General features: G+C 36.6%; 1 non-coding gene across 1 annotated transcript; it reads right to left on the bottom strand.

Annotated features, from left to right (window-relative positions):
• Window positions 19,147-19,219, bottom strand: TRNAT-UGU. Its single transcript has one exon. It is a non-coding gene; the product is annotated as a tRNA-Thr (tRNA).

Here is a 20,132-nt window from a genome sequence, read left to right as displayed (position 1 = left end):
CCCCTTCTTGCCCCGTGAATGTAGGCAACTTGCCGAACCATGTTAAAATTGGTTGTTTGTGTTTGTGGCATTGATTTGGTTCGTTTGGCCTTCTCATGACGTTCGTTTGATTTGATTTCTCGTTGCACGTTGGTTTGATTGTTTGTCTTTTGTAGTGCTCAACAAGTGGTATCAGATCTCGTGCTACGCTTGGGCTATTTGGAGGAGTAGGTCGTTTTGGAGGCTCGCCTAGGGCTTCGTTTGGTGATAATGGTAGGATCTTTTTGGTGAAAACTCTATCTTTTTCAGTTTTGAATCTATTCTTCATTTGTTTCGCATTTGTTTTGGTGCTTTGAAAAAGATGGTCGGGAAAGAAGGAGTTGTGGAGGGTACTTTCGGCGTGAAGATTGTCCAAAGTTTGAATATCCACTCTATGAAGATAGATGTGAAGAAGTTTAATAGCACAAACAATTTTGGTCTTTGGAGATGTGAAGTCTTAGATGCGCTCAATGCGTAAAATTTGGAAGATACTTTGGATTTGGAAGGGAAACCGGACGACATTAAGGAGAAGATTTGGAAAAAAGTGAATAGAACAGCGTGTTGTGTGATTAGATCTTGTTTGACTCAAGATTTAAAATATGATGTGATCAATGAGACTTCGGCTAAGAAGATTTGAGAGATCCTAGAGGGCAAGTATTTGACCAAGAGTGTAGAGAATCGCTTGCATTTGAATAGGAGGTTTTATCACTTTTAATTGAAGAAGAGGACCTCCATTGGTGATCACATGAACCACTACACGAAGCTTCTTACGGATTTGGCGAATGTAGATGTGATGATTGAAGATAAGGACAAGGCGTTGTTGTTGTTGAGTTCCTTGTTTGACGAGGAATATGAGACCTTCACTCTTACTCTTATTAGTGGGAAGACATCTCTTTCTTATAGTGAGGTCACCGCTACACTTGTGAATTATCAGCTTCGAAACAAGGATTAGGAGACTTCAGTTGAGCTAGTAGCGGGGGAATTGGTCGTAAGAGCAAAGAGTCCAAACAATGATAGGAGGTCACAGTCTAGAGGGGCACATCTTGGAGTTCGTAGGAATCAGTGTGCCTTTTGTAAAGAGGATGGACATTGGAAAGCCGAATACCCAAAGTTGGTTGATCGAGCCGGGAAGAATAAGGGAAAAGATATTTAAGCTTCAAAGGTGAATGTTGTCAAGTCTAGTGATAATAATTCAGATTCGGATTCTTCAGGCTACTCATTATCTGCACTACCGTCAGTTTGTGTTGCCGACTCTACAGAGTGGATGTTGGATTCGGGTGCTTCTTACCATATTTGCTCCAGGAAGGATTGGTTCTCCAGCTTTTAGGAGTTGGAAAGAGGGGAGGTCGTGCTCATAGGTAATGATCATGAATGTCCTATTGGTGATATCGGTACCGTTCGGATTAGGATGAGTAACGGAGTGATCGGGAATTGGTTGGAGTGAGGTTCATTCCTCAGTTGAAGAAGAACATCATTTTACTTGGAGATTTGGAGACATCAGGCTATAGAGTGACCTTGGTCGATTCATGTTTGAAGGTCACATTGAGGTCCATGATTGTGATGAAGGGCATCAGAAGGAATAATTTGTATTATTTGATTGGGAGCACGATATTTGATAGAGAGCTGACGACTTCTTTGGATTTGGCTAGACTATAGCATTTGTTGAAGCTAGGTTATTTGATTGGTTATGCCATACATGGTTTGTTGAGGAGTGCTTTGACCTGCAGATTGAAATCCTTTGAGCATATTGGTATGAGTAAGAAGACCAAGATGGAGTTTGGCACTTCTATCCATCGATCGAGGGGTCTTTAGGTTGTGTTCAGTTAGGCATTTGGGGGCCTTCCAAGGAGGCATCATTGGGAGGTAATCGGTATTTGGTTTCCGCGGTTGGGGATTATTCTAGGCATTGGTGGGTTGTAACCAGGTCCCGTTGGTGTAAAGTCCTAGAAGTCAATAATAATTGGAAGAAGTGTATTGGTAGAAAGGTAACCCGTCGTCCTAGCTTTGGTAGGGGTTCTTTCTTGTATTTGTGCCAAGCTCATGGCAGTTTGAGACACTTCATTAATGTAGAGACATTGGGACGATGAGATGAGATGACAGTTTTGATGGGTCGTTCCTTACTGGAGGGGATCGGTGTTGGTTGTCGAGCATTGGTTTTGGTTTTGGAGTTTTGACATATTTGGGTCATCTTGATCATAGGTTGCTGTAAAACCCCAAAAATTTGAATATTTTATAATAAATAATAAATATGTTGCATTATTAAAAAATATTTATTAATATTTGAGTATGCTATGAATTGATTTAAGATCAATTCAATATATATATGTGAATATAGAAGTGATATCATACACACGTGCACGGGCCTGAATCTAGAAAAAATGACTAGTTAAAATTATATGTATTTTACACACTGAAGCACTTGGAATCTGAAAAAATCAAATCTTATATCACCTCATTCTGAGGTCGGACGTGAAAGTTATGGCCAAAATATCGAATGTTGTTTTCCTAGTCAGACTAGGTTTTCTGGTTCGGGTCAAACAGGTTTGGTTCGGGTTTGCCTCTATAAATACTTGTGTTTTTCACGAAAATTCCTCTCTTTTATCAAATTTATGAACCATAGCAGCCACCCTCTCCCCTCAAAAATTCTAGATATTTTTTTTATGAATTTTGAGAGCTTTGTGGAGCACAATACCGACACGAGGGCGAGATCTTCGACGTGTGACAAGGGAGAACGGGTTGTTTATGCTCATGGATTGCTTGCTATTTATTTCAGAGGCTTAGAACAACATTTGAGGAAAAATTATCTTCATCCAAACCCATCTCTATAGTTAAATAACTAGTGTAGATGATTAATATGATGTTGAATATGTATTTTCATACTTTAATTTTAACCTGAGGTGTTAAAAGTCAGATTTTTGATAGTAAATCTTAAACCAATGCTAGATTAGTAATCTTTCCATGCTGTTTATGATAGTATCATGATCATGATCATTAGGGTTATTCATAAATTAATTTATATATGAGAAATTTAAGAGATGTACTAAATATATATTTTCTGCAGAAAACTGTAGCACTTATATAATCTTTAACTAATATTTTAAGATAGTAAAAAAATTCCAAATTTAACCAAACTAGTTCCAAATGACAGATATATGTATCTAGTTTATAAAACAGAAAACCATTCTTAAAAAGAATTTGTATAGTGAAAGATATGTTATATTTACTAACAACATGTCCTGCAGAAAAACTGCTGCATATGTATGATGTTTAACTGAGATTTGGGATAACAAATAAACTCCAAACTAAACCAACCTTATGTCATTTGAAAGATGTGTGAATCTAGTTTTTAAAACAGAAAAGCATTTATAAAAATAGTATTTCTAGAGAAAGATATGCTCATTTTACTAACAGAAGTCCCGTCTATTTTTCTTGCTCGTTTTGTGGAGCTGTGTTGCGCCGTTTTGAGATGCATTCGCGGAGTTTTGAGCCACTTGATGTTACACATATAGTCATGAATATGTTATGTTACGTATTTGAGAATCACAAGAGGATTATGATGAGTTTTGATTTGATCATATTTGAATTAGATATTATTCATACACAGGTTGGATGTCGTTGATGAGTACAGCTCAGTACTATATGGGATAGTACGTCAACATACCAGATATACACGGTTGATACATGAGGTGGATATCGTTGATGAGCACAGCTCAGTACTATATGGGATGATGCATCAACATACCAGATATACACAGATTATACATGAGGTGGATATCATTGATGAGCTCAGTTCAGTACTACATGAGGTAGTGCATCGATATTCCACATGTACAGGCCATTGAGTCAGATTTTAGGAGGCTTAATCTAGCCGTTCGTCTCTCACAAGGGTGCGATGAGGCTCGTGAGCCGTATTTCTAGGATGCCTATTTGGTAGTCCGTCCCGCACTCATGTTACGCACTGAGATTGCGATAAGACTAATGAGCCGTGTACACAGTTTAGGATACCTACAGGGTAGTCTGTTGCATTAAGACAATTACTTGATAGCCTAAGTATGGCAGATATAGATTATGAATACGACCTACCACTGAGCTATATGACCGAGATACGTTGCTTTTGAAAGTATATAAAATTATGTGTTGGTATTTTATTCTATCTCCCCAGTGATAGTGGAAGATATTATAAATACGATGTATTAATGTCTTATTTCTTTTACTGCCTTTTTATTTCTTAGTTAGAATCAATGATTAGAGATTTATAACTTGAGACATATAGTATATATATAAGGGTTTCCTTGTTTGGATTATTTCGCTCGACGTACCAATCTCGTGTTATGGATTTCTAATTGTTGGTTTCATTAGATTGCCTTTTCTTAGTTCGGTATTAATGTTTAGATATCTACAATTTGAGACTTATGGTATATACATGAGGGTTTCCTTGTTTCGATTATTTCACTCGACATACTATGTCTCATGTTGTAGGTTTCTAAATATTAATCCCACTTAGATACAGGGAAAATGAATCTAGGTAGACTATGCTTAATAGATAGAGCATTCACTCCATCTAGCAACCCTTCCCCTGGGGGTGGATGGAGTTAATCTTACTGTAGCACTCTGACGCTCTTGTTGTTGCTCTTTTTCTTTTAAATTACTTTTCAGGTAGTTCGAAGTTTCAGAGAGCCGTAGGGTGACAGAGTTTTGGCATAGTCGCCGTTGCGTATTTTTACTTGTAGAGACTCCACTGTAGTTTTGAATTTCATTCAGACATTAGAGTTTCATATTCATATTGTAAAGGCAGTGTGCCTTCGTACAATTTTTAGTTGATTCATGTTGAGACATTTTCATTATTTAGATATCAAATATAATATAGTTGAGACATGACTCTTTTTATTTATGAGATATCTCTTCTATATCATGTTTATTACATTTATTCCCTTTATTTTGCATGTTTTGTACCTGCACTTCTATTTGGTTCTACAAGAGGATATTGTTGTGATTGGTGAAACGTGTTTATGTATAGTGTGGGTGCATGACAGGTTTGACATCTCTGGTTTCACCTTGGACTACAGCCTTGTGTGAACCCAGAGGCGTCACAGTTGCCGACTGCTGTGTGTGGAGATTTTGGATCTAGTGGAGCTGCTTTAGATTTTAGGTTACGTCGGATATTTGGTTGCCTAGCATTTGGTCACATTGAGGATGTGAGATTTGATCCGACTGCACATTTGGGATTTGGAGGTTCTTTTGATTATCAGTTAGGAGCTTCTGATTTTGTTCTGAGCAGGTATGTTACATTTGACTCTCGGCAGGTGGAGAGTGTTGATCAGATCATTGGGATATCACAGTGGATGGAGGGTGATATTACTTTACATTGGGTGGAGATTACTCCACATACTCCAGATCATACTGCATCGTTTGTGATTCTAGCTAAGGTGACACAGTTTGGAGATCATTTGGATTTGGATGCAGATGATGAGTTGGTTTTGGATTCGAGTGCAGATGGTGGACATGTTTTGGATATAACCATTGGTTCACCTCAGGTGGATGTGTTTGATTTGGTTCAGTTTGGGGCCATCAGGAGCGCTATCAGTTACAGATCCATTGGTGATATTGGTGAAGAGTTGCAAATTTTTCTATTTAATTGAGGGCCTTTGGAGGTCGTTTGGGTGAACTACGTGAAGGCTTGATACCTTGGGCAAGAGGATACATAGGCCGTCATTTATGATGCAGCTGGTTTGATGAGTTGATACCAACATTTGGAGTTTGTTTGCATTCTCGTTTGGGTTCTCGACTTATTGTGGATTGAGTCCGTTGTCGTGTATTTGTTTCACTTCGTACTGGACACAACAAGTGAGACATTTGGTGGTATTGGTGTCGGCTCAGTTTTGGGAAAACTTCGCCGAGGTGGAGAATTGTTGGATAGCAGGTTCTTAATATGTTTCCTAATCTGTCTTGGTAACATGATTCCAAATCTGTTTTGGTAACAGGTTATTAGGATTCCTAATCTGTTTTGTTTTTTGTTTTAGAATTCCTAGTATGTTTATGATTTTAGGATTTCTATATATATGGAACAATTAGAAGAGAGAATTGAGAAGAAAATTGGGGATATTTGGAGCACATAAAAGAGGTATTTTCTGAGCTATTGGTTAGGGTTTTGTTTGGAGAGAATTAGAGATTTGTTGGTGAGAGTAATTGGTTAGTTTGAGTGATTTATAATCTCAGTTTGTATTCTTCTTCTTTATTAGTAAAAAAAAATCTATCCCCTTCTTGCACCGTGAACGTAGGCAACTTGCCGAACCACGTTAAAATTGATCGTTTGTGTTTGTGGCATTGATTTCGTTCGTTTGGCCTTCTCTCGACGTTCGTTTGATTTGATTTCTCGTAGCACGTTGGTTTGGTTGTTTGGTTTGCGTAGCGCTCAACATTTTGAATGCTTCTTTGTTCTAGAAAGGACATTTTATTCATTTCTCAGTTACATATATTAGCGGGAAGATGGGAAGTTTTGAAAGTTAAGGTGATAGCCAAAGTCTACGAGCACCTTAGTAGGGAAGAAAAGATTAAACGGTTTCCTACAAACCCCCTAAAGTTCTAAAGATGGCATTTTGCAAGGAGTTAAAGGGTGAAAGCTGAAGAGGAAAGACTAACCCTTTGACCAAACTAATCTATTTGGATGGTTAAGAAGGGATTAAGCCCCTTAACCCTTTTCTTAACCCTTAGTCAAACAGATAGAATACACGACTATATATGTATAATATTTAATAATACAAATGGTCTTTAGTTTATAAATATTTCTTAGGTGCACATTTAATGTCATGGGTCTATTGTACTAGATTTTTTCTAAGTAAAGGGATACAAATTTGAGGTTTCTTGAATATCATAAGGTTAGGGGGTTTGGGTCAACTCGCCCACAGTGCTCAGGGTGTTTTGTGAAATTTAGCCTTTAGAATTTAAGTGACGTAAATCAGTAAATTATAAAATAATCATTCAAATATAAGAATAATTCAACTCTATACTATACTATCTATTAAGGAAAGCCCCTCTTTTACTCACTGTGAGCCATATTTTTTGAATGTCCTTATATCTAAGAAAATTAATAGTAAATACTCTCATACTTAAAAAACTCAACAAAAATGGTATCATACTTGACAAAATCAAAAGAAATATCCTCACGTTTGGAGGGGGGGAATCTTGGGGAAATGCAACAAAAAAATAAAATAAAATAACACTCAAAATCATATCTATCCGTTTCTTTGATAATTCGATTACTACACTCTCCTCGGTTTTTGTATCACTAGTATAGTGTACTTGCGTTGCACATAGCCATATTTGTCATTAGATCTAATAAATCATGAAAATTTTATTTCGATACATATTAATTTATTAGTTTTATACTTAAATATTGTTTGTTATGATTTTTTTTTTAAAAAAATAATAGGAAGGATTAGAAGACACGAGTGTGAAATGTGTATTTCCTGTTTTTATAATTTATTTTCCTTTCTTTTATCTTGCTTCCTAAACTTTTTTTATGTACTTTTTTTATCTTGAATTTTGAGAAAATTTTGTTCGAGACTCTTGGAATTTTCTACGTTTTCATTCTCTTGTATGTTTTCTCAATTGTTTATAGGTGTGTGGCATCAACTATTCATCTATTTATCCTTTTATATTATCAAACATTAAAGATTTCATTGGATTTATCACTTCCCTTTTTTTCCTTCATATTAAAGAGTTTTTTTTCCCACTGGAGGCCCAAAACATGAGAAGTGTTTACTAATATAAGCACTAACCACTGATTTTAGGGTTTAAAAGAAATAAACAAATGATCAGGTAAGAAAAAAATTCATAAAATGCTTCATAAGACCAAGTACAATTTTCTTTTCTTTATTTGTTGATATATTTTTTATAAGAATTATGTGTAAGGAGTCTTATACTTTGAACTTGAAAATTCTTGTCCAGCAACATTCAAATTCGTAATCCGAGTAAACACTATTTGTATCATTCTTTTTCTGCCAAATTTACCAGTTACATTTTAGACAATTTAATTATCTTAGATATTTCATTCATTCACACACCTCAACTAGTCAAGTTGTTGGGCGCAGAGTCACGCCCACTGCCGCGGAAGCGATATCACCTGAGAGAGAGCCCTGGCTTTTGTTGTCACAAAAGCACAAGTCAACCTCTAAATTCTTGTTTCTCAAAGGAAATGAGAATTGATAATAAAATTCTTATTTCTCAAGGGAAACAAGAATTGAAAGTGATATATTTCATCAAAGTGAAATATACACTCTTCCTCTCATCAGCTCTAAGACCGAATATTGAGGGAATCTACAAGCAATAGCCAACACCCAGAAAACAATAAATACACGAGATTTACGTGGTTCGGCAAACTTGCCTACGTCCACGAGAGGGGTGAGGGGGGATACCACTATGAGAAGAACACCGACGACTTGTACAATCCACAAGCTCGTCTCAAAGAAAAAAGAGATCTGATTTTTACCCAAAAGAAATAAACCTCTCTTTTGTAGAATCTCTCTTTTTCTCTCCTCAAAAACTCTCAGCTTTTCTCTCAAAACAACGGCTGCAATTTCTCAGCCGCCAAAAGCAACAAAAGAACCTTCTGCCTTTTTTTGCGATTTTTTCCCCGCAGCCGAGTAAACTTCGCCCGCAGTCTTTTCTTTACGTAGCCTTTTGTTCCCCACACTTCCGAAAACCCTAACAACCCCTATTATTTATAGGGTCTGATATTCGGGTCCGGAGGAAATTAAAGTCCACCCGCTGGACTTTTTCATCACGCGAGATGTCTCGCTGCAAGCACGTGGAGGTGGCCCCCACATAACACCGCTGTTCACAATTCTCCACCTCGTACATCATTTGATGAACCTCAAATTATGGACGAACACCAGAAGAACACCGCGAACATCATCAGAGATTAAACCATCGGCCAAACCAGGCCAAACCAGCAGCGCCACTTTACTGCGGCTGCCTACGTACCCTCCACCGGGATCAAGCTAACCGTAGTTCTGCCATTGTTCTCCATAGTCTCCACCTCACCCCATCACTACCCCGAAGGGCCATGCCCTCTTGGGCAAATCAACATGGGTTGATATGAAGCAAGTCCAAGCAATGCTTAAACTTACTACATGTGACCACCTTGGTTAACATGTCTGTGGGATTCTCATTCGTGTGCACCTTCATGAGAGAAATATCACCTTCCTCTATGACATCGCGCACAAAATGATACCTGACATCGATATGCTTGGTACGAGCATGATGAACTTGATTCTTCGCCAAGTGAATCGCACTTTGACTATCGCACCACAAGTTCACGTTCTCCTGCTCAATTCCCAAATCGTCTAGAAGACCCCACAACCACAATGCTTCCTTCACTCCCTCCGCCATGGCCCTGTATCGGCCCTGTAAAAAGGTGGACTGTACCTCAAGACATCGTCGTCAACTACTGAGCTCCATATATCCTGAATACAAAACCAGTGTAGATCGCCGTCTATCTTATCACCCGCATCAATCAGAGTAACAAAGCCCTAATTCTGAACATGTATCTCCCACCAAAACACAGACCGTGTTCACGGTACCTTTCAAGTAACCTCAGCGACCCATTTCAACCGCTTCCCAGTGCGCATTTCCGGATTCGCCATGAACCTGCTGACACACCTAACACCGCTCTTGTGAAATATCTGGACGTGTACACACCATGGCGTACATCAACTGCAACTGCACTAGCATAAGGAACACTGCCACTGTGTGCTTTATTTCCTGTAGTGGGATCTGTTTACGCTGAAAGCCTGAAGTGTGAGCCAATGGAGTCGCGCCACCGACTTAGCATTTGCATCCCGAACCTCGTGATCACCCGATCTATGTAGCCCTTTTGACTCAAGAACAATCGCCGATTCGCCCGCTCTCTTCTAATCTCCATACCCAGTATTTTTCTAGCAGCGCCCATATTCTTCATCTCGAACTCTTTACCAAGTTGAGATTTCAGCCTATCTATCTCCACCCCGCTCTTAGAAGCAATAAGCATGTCATCCACATACAAAAGGAGATAGATATAATCACCTCAACGAAGCTTCCGAATGCAAACACAATAATCGTAATCGCTTCGGGAAAACCCATGCTTTAGCATGAAGGAGTCAAATCGCTTGTACCACTGCCGAGGAGATTGCTTCAGTCCATAGAGTGACTTCCTCAAGCGACATACATGATGCTCCTTATTCTCAACCTTGTAGCCCTCAGGTTGATGCATGTAGATTTCTTCATCCAAGTCTCCGTGCAAGAAGGCCGTTTTGACGTCGAGTTGTTCCAGCTCAAGATCACCATGAGCAACAATACTCAATAGCACCCGAATAGAAGTGTGTTTCACTACCGGAGAAAATATCTCATTGTAATCCACACCCTCTCTTTGTGCAAACCCTTTAGCCACTAGCCTCGCCTTGTACCTTGTACCACCGAGCTCTGAAGGATCTTCCTTTCTCTTATACACCCACTTACAACCAATAGCTTTTCTTCCTACGGGCAATGGGACCACCTCCCATGTTTGGTTCTTCCGAAGAGATTCCATCTCCTCCTCCATCGTAGCCAACCAACTCTCACTATCTTTGTCCCGAATAGCTTCCTTGAAGGAGACCGGCTCATCTTCCTCCACCGAGAGTGCGTATTCAACCAAATTAACCTGCCCATAGTGCTTCAGGGGTTGATCAGCCCCCAGCTTTTGTACCTGCTTGTATACTCGCTTTGGCCTAGTGGAAGCCAAAGTATCCTCGAGCTGCTGTTGTTGTAGTGCCTGTGTATTCTCCTACTGAACCTCCTCTTGCTCAAGCTCATCATCTACCTGATTTTCCACTTGAACATGACTAGAACCCGGTTGGTCTTTAGGTTCTATCTCAATAATCTGGGACTTTGAAGTCCCAACAGTCCCAACACCATCATCTTTGGGCACCCTAGCAATCATGGATTTTTCATCAAAGGTAACGTCCCTGCTGATCACGAACTTCGAATCTTCTGTACACCAAAGGAAGTAGCCTTTTACGCCCTTTGCATATCCCAAGAATATCGCCTTCTTGGCCCTCGCGTCAAGCTTTCCCTCATTAACGTGATAATAGGCGGTACATCCGAAAATTCTGAGCCTCTCATAATCCGCATGTTCCCCTGACCACACCCTATAGGGTGTATCACCATCCAATGTTGAATGTGGAGAACGGTTCACAATGTAACATGCTGTAGCCACCGCTTCTGCCCACCATCCGTTGCCCAATCTAGCATAAGATCGCATACTCATTGCCTTCTCCCACAATGTTTGGTTCAGTCTCTCCGCGACCCCGTTCTGCTGTGGTGTTGACCTGACTGTCCAGTGTCAAACAATGCCCTCTTGATCACAGAACTCTTTGAAAGAACCGTCTGTATACTCTGTACCGTTGTCAGATCTCAGTGTCTTCAATTTCTTACCTGTCCTGTTCTCAACCTCTGTATACTCTGTACCGTTGTCAGATCTCAGTGTCTTCAATTTCTTACCTGTCCTGTTCTCAACCATTGCTTTCCACTTCTTGAATGTCTCGAATACCTCATTCTTATGCTTAAGAAAATAAATCCAAGCATACCTAGAATAATCGTCTATGAATGAGACAAAATACCTGGAACCACCCTTGTAAGTTGTCTGAGCCGGACCCCAAACATCCATGTGCACATAATCTAGTATACCTCTGCTCTTGTGATTGCTTTTCAAGAATTGGACCCTGTGCGCCTTTCCATACACACAATCCTCACAAAAATCCATGCAAGGTTTCTTCAGATTCTTCAGCAAACCCTCCTTACCAAGCAGAACTAGACCCTTCTCTGACATGTGCCCAAGCCGCCTATGCCATAACCGTGTGTGCTCACATGGGTCTCCCCCACTTCCTTCAGTTCCAACCGCTGCATCTCCTGTCACCGTCGTACCCGAGAGAGTATATAGATTACCTTACAATCTTGCAACCCCCGGAGTCCAAAGCACCAACTGAAATAAGATTCTTCCGCAAGTCGGGAACGTGCCTTACATCCGTCAAGGTTCGAACCACTCCATCATGCATCTTGATCTTGATATCGCCTAGCCCCACCATTTTACAAGCATGGTTGTTTCCCATTAATACGGTTCCACCATCAATGCTCTTATAGGTAGTAAACCACTTCCTATTTGGACACATGTGGTAAGAGCAACCAGAATCAAGTATCCACTTCCCGGAGGTATCCTCGCCACCCGTGACGATATAGCATCCCCATCAATACGGTTCCACCATCAATGCTTCTATAGGTAGTAAACCACTTCCTATTTGGGCACATGTGATAAGAGCAGCCCGAATCAAGTATCCACGTACCGGAGATATCTTCGTCACCCGTAACAACATAGCATTCTTTCTCGCTCCCTTCCTCTGATGCGTAACTCGCCTCTTCCTTGTCTTCTCTTCTCTCGGTCTTGTTGTTGTTCTTTTTCCCACCTACTCTCTTGTTAGGACAGTCGACCTTAAAATGTCCAACTTCACCGCATTTGAAGCATGCTCTTCCCGCAAGAGGTCTCGATTTAGATCTAGACTTTCCTCCCTTGCCTTTTCCTCGCTCATTGCTCCTTCCTCTAGCAAACAATCCCTGCGCTTGTTCTTTGTTACCACCAGTAGTCATGTCACTGGTTGCAATCTTCCGAAGGTCATCCGCTAGAAGTGCCGTTCTAGTCTCATCCATCGTCAAATTGTCTCCCACAAGCATCAGTGTTTGCACCAGGTTCTCATAAGACTTCGGCAGAGATAGAAGTAGTAGAAGAGACTAATCCTCATCTTCTACAGTCACATCGATGTCCTTCAGGTCCGATATAATCCTATCAAACTTGTTGATGTATTCCCGGATTGATGAGCCCTCCTCCATCTTGCAAGTATACAATTTGGATTTCAAATAGATCCGGTTTGTTAGACTCTTCGTCATGAAGGTGCTTTCTAACTTCGACCACACGCCCGCAGCCGTTTCCTCTCCATCTACCAACAGAAAAATTACCGAGCACCACCTCAAATCAGAAGCTACACCACTCCCAATCTGAATAACAGCTCTGATGCCAATTATTGGGCGTAGAGTCACGCCCACTGCCGTAGAAGCGATATCACCTGAGAGAGAGCCCTGGCTTTTGTTGTCACAAAAGCACAAGTCAACCTCTAAATTCTTGTTTCTCAAAGGAAACGAGAATAGATAATAAAATTCTTATTTCTCAAAGGAAACAAGAATTGAAAGTGATATATTTCATCAAAGTGAAATATACACTCTTCCTCTCATCAGCTCTAAGACCGAATATTAAGGGAACCTACAAGCAATAGCCAACACCCAGAAAACAATAAATACACGAGATTTACGTGGTTCGGCAAACTTGCCTACGTCCACGGGAGGGGTGAGGGGAGATACCACTATGAGAAGAACACCGACGACTTGTACAATCCACAAGCTCGTCTCAAAGAAAAAAGAGATCTGATTTTTACCAAAAAGAAATAAACCTCTCTTTTGTAGAATCTCTTTTTTTCTCTCCTCACAAACTCTCAGCTTTTCTCTCAAAAACAACGGCTGCAATTTCTCAGCCGACAAAAGCAACAAAAGAACCTTCTGCCTTTTTTTGTGATTTTTTCCCCGCAGCCGAGTAAACTTCGCCCGCAGTCTTTTCTTTACGTAGCCTTTTGTTCCCCACACTTTCGAAAACCCTAACAACCCCTATTATTTATAGGGTATGATATTCGGGTCCGGAGGAAATTAAAGTCCACCCGCTGGACTTTTTCATCACGCGAGATGTCTCGCTGCAAGCACGTGGAGGTGGCCCCCACATAACACCGCCCGCTGGACTTTTTCATCACGCGAGATGTCTCGCTGCAAGCACGTGGAGGTGGCCCCCACATAACACCGTTGTTCACACAAGTAATGATATTTCTTAAAATAGTAAAATGGTAATTATATAGGATCAATCTTGAATATTTGTAACTCTGCAGAAAGAATATTGAAATTTTGTATGTTTATGGGGGAAATTCTCAAATTTTCTAAGATTTACAGATTAACCCGTACGTGCAAGCTTCAAGTAGTAAATTTTTTAAAAGAAAATAAATATTCTAGTATTCAAATGATGAGAAATTTATAAATAATTCCGCAAAGATTGCTCTAATTATTGAAATTATTAGTTCAAGAGAAGTATTAGTTAAATATTTTTAGTTTCTATTAAAGTATTAGTTTATTAACATTAAGTTTTAGTAAATTATTAATTCTAATGAATTCTAGTTCAATGTTGGAAGTCTTTTTTTTTTGCACTTTTAATAAGTTCTGGTGACGTATATCTATAATATTTTTAATTTTCTAGTATTTTTTATCCTTTCGATAAGCTGTGTGAATTCTAGGGATTTTCTACAAAATCTGCAATTACTTTTTTGGGGTTGTATTTGAAATATCTACATTTATAGGGTTCTTTATGCAATTTTACAAAATTAGATTAAGTTAACGTTTATCATTTCATATGTGTTATCTATATAGGCTCGACTAAAACTGGTTGTATTGGTTATTTGTTTCATTAATTGGGCTGATCTGTTATTGTTTATTTTGTTGTATTGTTTTCATTTATTAGCATTGGACTTGTCTAGATTGGGACCGGCTCAAAATTTTGTTTTTAAGTTTCCATTGCGAAATTATTTTGGGTTTGTTTGATCTGAGCCATATCAGTTTGTATTGATCCAATGCATAATTTGGAGTCCATTCATTTCTGGGTAATTAAACTAAGCAATGTTAAAGATAAGTAATTAACATTTCTGAAATTGCTCAGCCTTACAATTACAGTTAAATATTTACAAGTGTTTGCCTCACATTGAAAAAGATAAGCAAAAGACTTTTAGTTATTTATTGATCCACTAAAATTCACACATGAAAATATTTCTTCAAAACTGACCCTAAAAATCTAAAATTATTCCTAAGAATTTATCAAGTCACACTCAGCCGACATCACCACTCAAAGTTTGAAACCTTTAAGAAATGACAAGTCTAAGAAAGTCCATAAACATTCAAGCTCAAAAATGTTCAACATTGTTGGAAATATATAGAGATTGTCTACTCTAATATGGATTAGGGAGAATACATGAGTATGATCCGCCATGTGCAAGCTCACCAATACTCTCAATAATGTGCAATTTAGCATACTTCATGCTTGCATATATAGGAAAAGCTCGTCATTTTCTTAATGGAAGAAGGAGTTGGTTTTCTTTTGGGCTTCTCGCTTTTGTTGGGTCCTTTTTTAAATTAATTTATATTTGCAATTTTATTAATATAAGTTCATGTTCATGTCATAATCTTTAGGGTTATTTTGATTTTCAATTTTAGATATAATTATTTTATAGATACTAATTAATATTACCATTTTTATCAAACTTTATTATTGATTATTATAACATATTATTTTAGTAAAACTTGTAGGTACTGGTAAAATTTTAATATTTTGTTATGAACTAATAGTATATTGTTAAATTTAATGCTTAAATAAATTTAAGATTACTAATATTTAACATATTAATTTATTCTTATTATTAATGTTATTTTTATACATATATTTTAATAACAAATGCACTTCATATTTGTTATTATTTTTATTAATAATTTTTAAATTTTATTTTTGAGAAAAGGATAGGCCTGAAAACCAAATTTTATTAATTATTAATATTACTATTTTATAGCTTTTAATTATATTTGTTATAGTTTTATTATTAGTTTTAATTTTAAATAAAAAATATCAACAAATATATTAATAGGTCTAACAACTTATTTATAATTTTACATTCACAATCATCACTCTATTAAATTAATGGAGTACAATCCTCAACTAAATATACATATCCATTAGTCTTTGCCAAACATATTACTTGATCCTCATCAAATCTAATCTACACATGAAAAAAGAAAACAATACAAATGACAATCATAACATTCTTTGCTTATGACCCCTTAAGTAATATATCTCATCTATTGTTATGACAAACACACATGGCAGTTGAATCTTCATTGGAGGATATAAATCCATGCATGACATGAAACGCTAATAAGAAATGCGAATTGGAGGTATGGCAACAGATACGAATCAATGGAACCATGATCATCATTGAACCTCGTACGATCTCCTCCACTCGCTCTCCCTCAATCGAAAACTTCATCACCACCACCTCAAAATCCACATTAGCTCGGCCCATCATCCCTCCAAACTAATCACTAGCCCACTATTTCAAGCGAATCCACCATCATTTTCTCCGCCAAATTAGCTCTAAATTCAGGACCAGCCCCACCGCCTCCGCTAACCCGCCATCGGATGGAGTTGGGGGAGTTAGGGGAGGAGGGGGTTTTATTGTGCTCAGAATGAAACAGATTAAGTTGTAGGGGTGACATAAGCTCTAATGATGGCTAATTGCAATGGATTCATATTCCGAATGTCACAAAAGAGAGCTCTAAATGTGCTAGAAAAGTAAAAGTTAATTAATATATTGAGTATCTATTTCAATAAGTATCAAATAAATTTTGAGGGGTGCCAATTAATTTGAATTTTAGAGATCATCTGTGGTGGTGGTTGGGGGGGTGCGAGATCAGGTGGGAAACTTTGGAATAGAAAGGGATTAGGATTAATTGGATTGGAAGGTCAAGAGGTTAAGTTGTGAGAGGCAGAATTTGGTGATCTTAATGAAAGTTCACCTCATATAACATCTATCCAACTTTGGTCATTTTTGACCTTGATAATTAATAGTAAAGGTGCTTACAATATGTATTATACCTATAGTAGTAGAATTAGATATAACGCATTGATGATGTGATATTATTATTGTCAATTGATATTTTTATTAAGGGCGCTATAGGAAGAAAAGTTTTAACACCATTCACACTTAGAAGAAGTATGATTAAATTAGATGTATGCATCAACTTTGCATCAAAGTATTAGTGATTTTTTTTAAAAGAAGGGTTTTTTTCTTGATAAAGGTTTAAAAAATAAAATTAAATCCCCAAATCTACCCTCCAAATAGACCTCAGACCATCCTTCTTGTGGCCGTCGGCCCCTTCTCCCTCCTCAAACCCCCTATATTCTTCTTTCAATATTTCAAACGAAAGGTAGGACATTGCGGTGCGATTTACAATATTCACTTGTCCTAATAGTCCATGTCGAACTACACAAATTTTGTTGCTCAACAACAAAATTTTGTGTAGGAATAGATCTTGAACGCAACTAATGCTTGAAATTGAACGGTGTCTAAGAGTTGAATTACGTGACATCTCAAAATATATACTAGAAGTATGACTTAAATTTTTGTTTAAAGTTAGATATACACCAAGCTTATAGGTTCGCATTCTATGATAACGTGATCGATATTCTTTCATGTATGGTATAGCTAAGTTATTTAATAACTTGTTAGGATGCACATGCATTGTACGTGAACAAATATAACTAAGAAACTAAACATAATAACCAATATTTTTTTAGATATCTACTACATAGAAAACTAAATAAATGGTAACACAATTTTACTCTCATAACAATAAAATCAACACCAATAAAATCAAAACAATCTAAAAACAACAAAAGATTACCTTGACTCCAATTTCAATTTGCATATCTCGCATGCTTTTGCATTGAACTGAAAAATACTAGTTATGTTAGCTATATGAAAGAAAATATGCAGCTCTAAGATACAATATAAATAGAGAAGAGAAGCTCAGAAAACTTGAAAAGGCAATGAATATTGAGGTTAATATAATTTAATTAAAATTTGAATATTATTCTAATTAATGGAAATATCTGACTAGCTAGAATTTTCATTCTATTATGATACATAATTACCATAGATAATATACATTCTATCTTATTTTCATATTTTTAGAATTTAGATTATTTTTCATTTTCTGTTAATTCACCAGCGTTACCGACCGCAATATATCAAATCAAATAAGAATTCATATCATTATTCCAACAAGCTTTTTTGATAGAGAATCTCTATTCCTAATTACATTACTTTGATACGGGTACGTAAAATACAAATATCGCGGAGACAAAAAACCTACTACGGAGCGATTTATGATACGTGAATGAGAAAAATGTGGATGATGGCCTTTACTTTAGATCTATTTACTTCGTTGAAAAAGGGACATAATTGTCTGAACCCCTTTCTTTGTTATGTTCGTTAGGTTCAAGTCTGACGGGAATAATATTCTACGACTAACAACTCATTTATTTTTAAACCGATCCATTTACTATCTATTATTTGATTTATTAATCCTTTATATTGGAATGAGTCAATAGTCAAATGGTTTGGCAATTCCTCGTGAGGGGACGAAGCAATAGAAGTTTGAATCAGAGCTTTCGATCTTTGTTTATCCTTCGTAGTAATAATATCTCGGGGTTTGCAACGATAACTTGGTATATCCACTATACGACCATTAACTAAAATATGTCTATGGTTAACTAATTGCCTGGCTCCAGGAATGGTCGAAGCCATACCCAATCGAAAAAGGATGTTATCCAAACGCATCTCAAGTAGTTGTAGTAAAACCTGGCCTGTTGACCCTTTGGCTTTTCCAGCAATATGCACATATCTAAGTAATTGACGCTCTGTCAGACCATAATGAAAACGTAATTTCTGTTTTTCTTCTAGACGAATACGATATTGCGATTTTTTCACGGAACGCAACGGGTTTTTAAGATCACTTCCGGATCTAGGTCTTTTACTAGTTAATCCCGGTAAAGCCCCCAGACGGCGTATTTTTTTGAAACGAGGTCCTCGGTAACGAGACATAAAGACTCCTTTTTTTTATAAAAATTTCATTTTACAGAAGAAATCGAAATTAAGACTGAACTAAAGGATAAACAAAACTAAATCTACTGAAATATTACAAAGTGGAATGAAATGAATTGTGTCAATATCCGTATTTTTTGTATATATAGGAAATTAAGGCTCTGTTTTATGATTTGTTCTATATAGAATAGATCTAATTGCTATAATCAACCTTTTATTCCTAGTTACAAGTTACCACGACATAATAGATTAGGATTAGTCATTCAACGTTTCGAGAAAGTGAAAGGAGAGATTATCAATCATGGAAAAAATCGATAGAGAAAAAAGCCCGCTATCGGAATCGAACCGATGACCATCGCATTACAAATGCGATGCTCTAACCTCTGAGCTAAGCGGGCTCAGATAACAGAAATAGAAATGAAATAATGTATAAGAATTCAAGAAACTACCGGATCTTTTCTATTAGCTAAGAATTTAAGTTAATTTAATATGAACTATACTATATAGTTCATAATTCTTTCAAATACTAAATAATATAACTAATTATATTTATATAATAAATATATAACATTATATATATATAATTATAATATCACTAAATAAAACTAAATAAAAATCGAATTCTATTCTAATTAATGGAAATATCTGACTAGCTACTATACTATATAGTTCATAATTCTTTCAAATACTAAATAATATAACTAATTATATTTATATAATAAATATATAACATTATATATATATAATTATAATATCACTAAATAAAACTAAATAAAAATCGAATTCTATTCTAATTAATGGAAATATCTGACTAGCTAGAATTTTCATTCTATTATGATACATAATTACCATAGATAATATACATTCTATATTATTTTCATATTTTTAGAATTTAGATTATTTTTCTACTTTTACATCAGTACATTAGATTATTTTTCATTCTTATATAATAATTTATATAATAATAATAATATTTATAAATGGAAAATAAAATTTTTAAGATTTGAGAGAATACTTATAACAAATTCTTTTAATACTATAATTTTGTTAATACTATATTTATATTATAGTATAGTAGATCGGTCCTAAAAAAGTATAAGATAAGGATAAAAATACAACAATCAAAAATCTAATTAGACATTCCTCCCTTACTAAGATATGATTTTTATTAATTGATTGTGGAGAATACTACTAACAATCAAGTCTTTACAAATTATAGTTTCATGAATAAATACCAAAAGCCAATCTTGAATAATAAATTAAAATTTACATACAATCATCCAAATCTTTAACCTTCATTTATTTTCTATA

Source organism: Asparagus officinalis, chromosome 4 (assembly GCF_001876935.1).
Source record: "Asparagus officinalis chromosome 4, Aspof.V1, whole genome shotgun sequence".
Taxonomy (NCBI): domain Eukaryota; kingdom Viridiplantae; phylum Streptophyta; class Magnoliopsida; order Asparagales; family Asparagaceae; genus Asparagus; species Asparagus officinalis.
The sequence above is the reverse complement of the archived record's forward strand: the minus strand, read 5'-3'. Positions and strand labels throughout refer to the sequence as shown.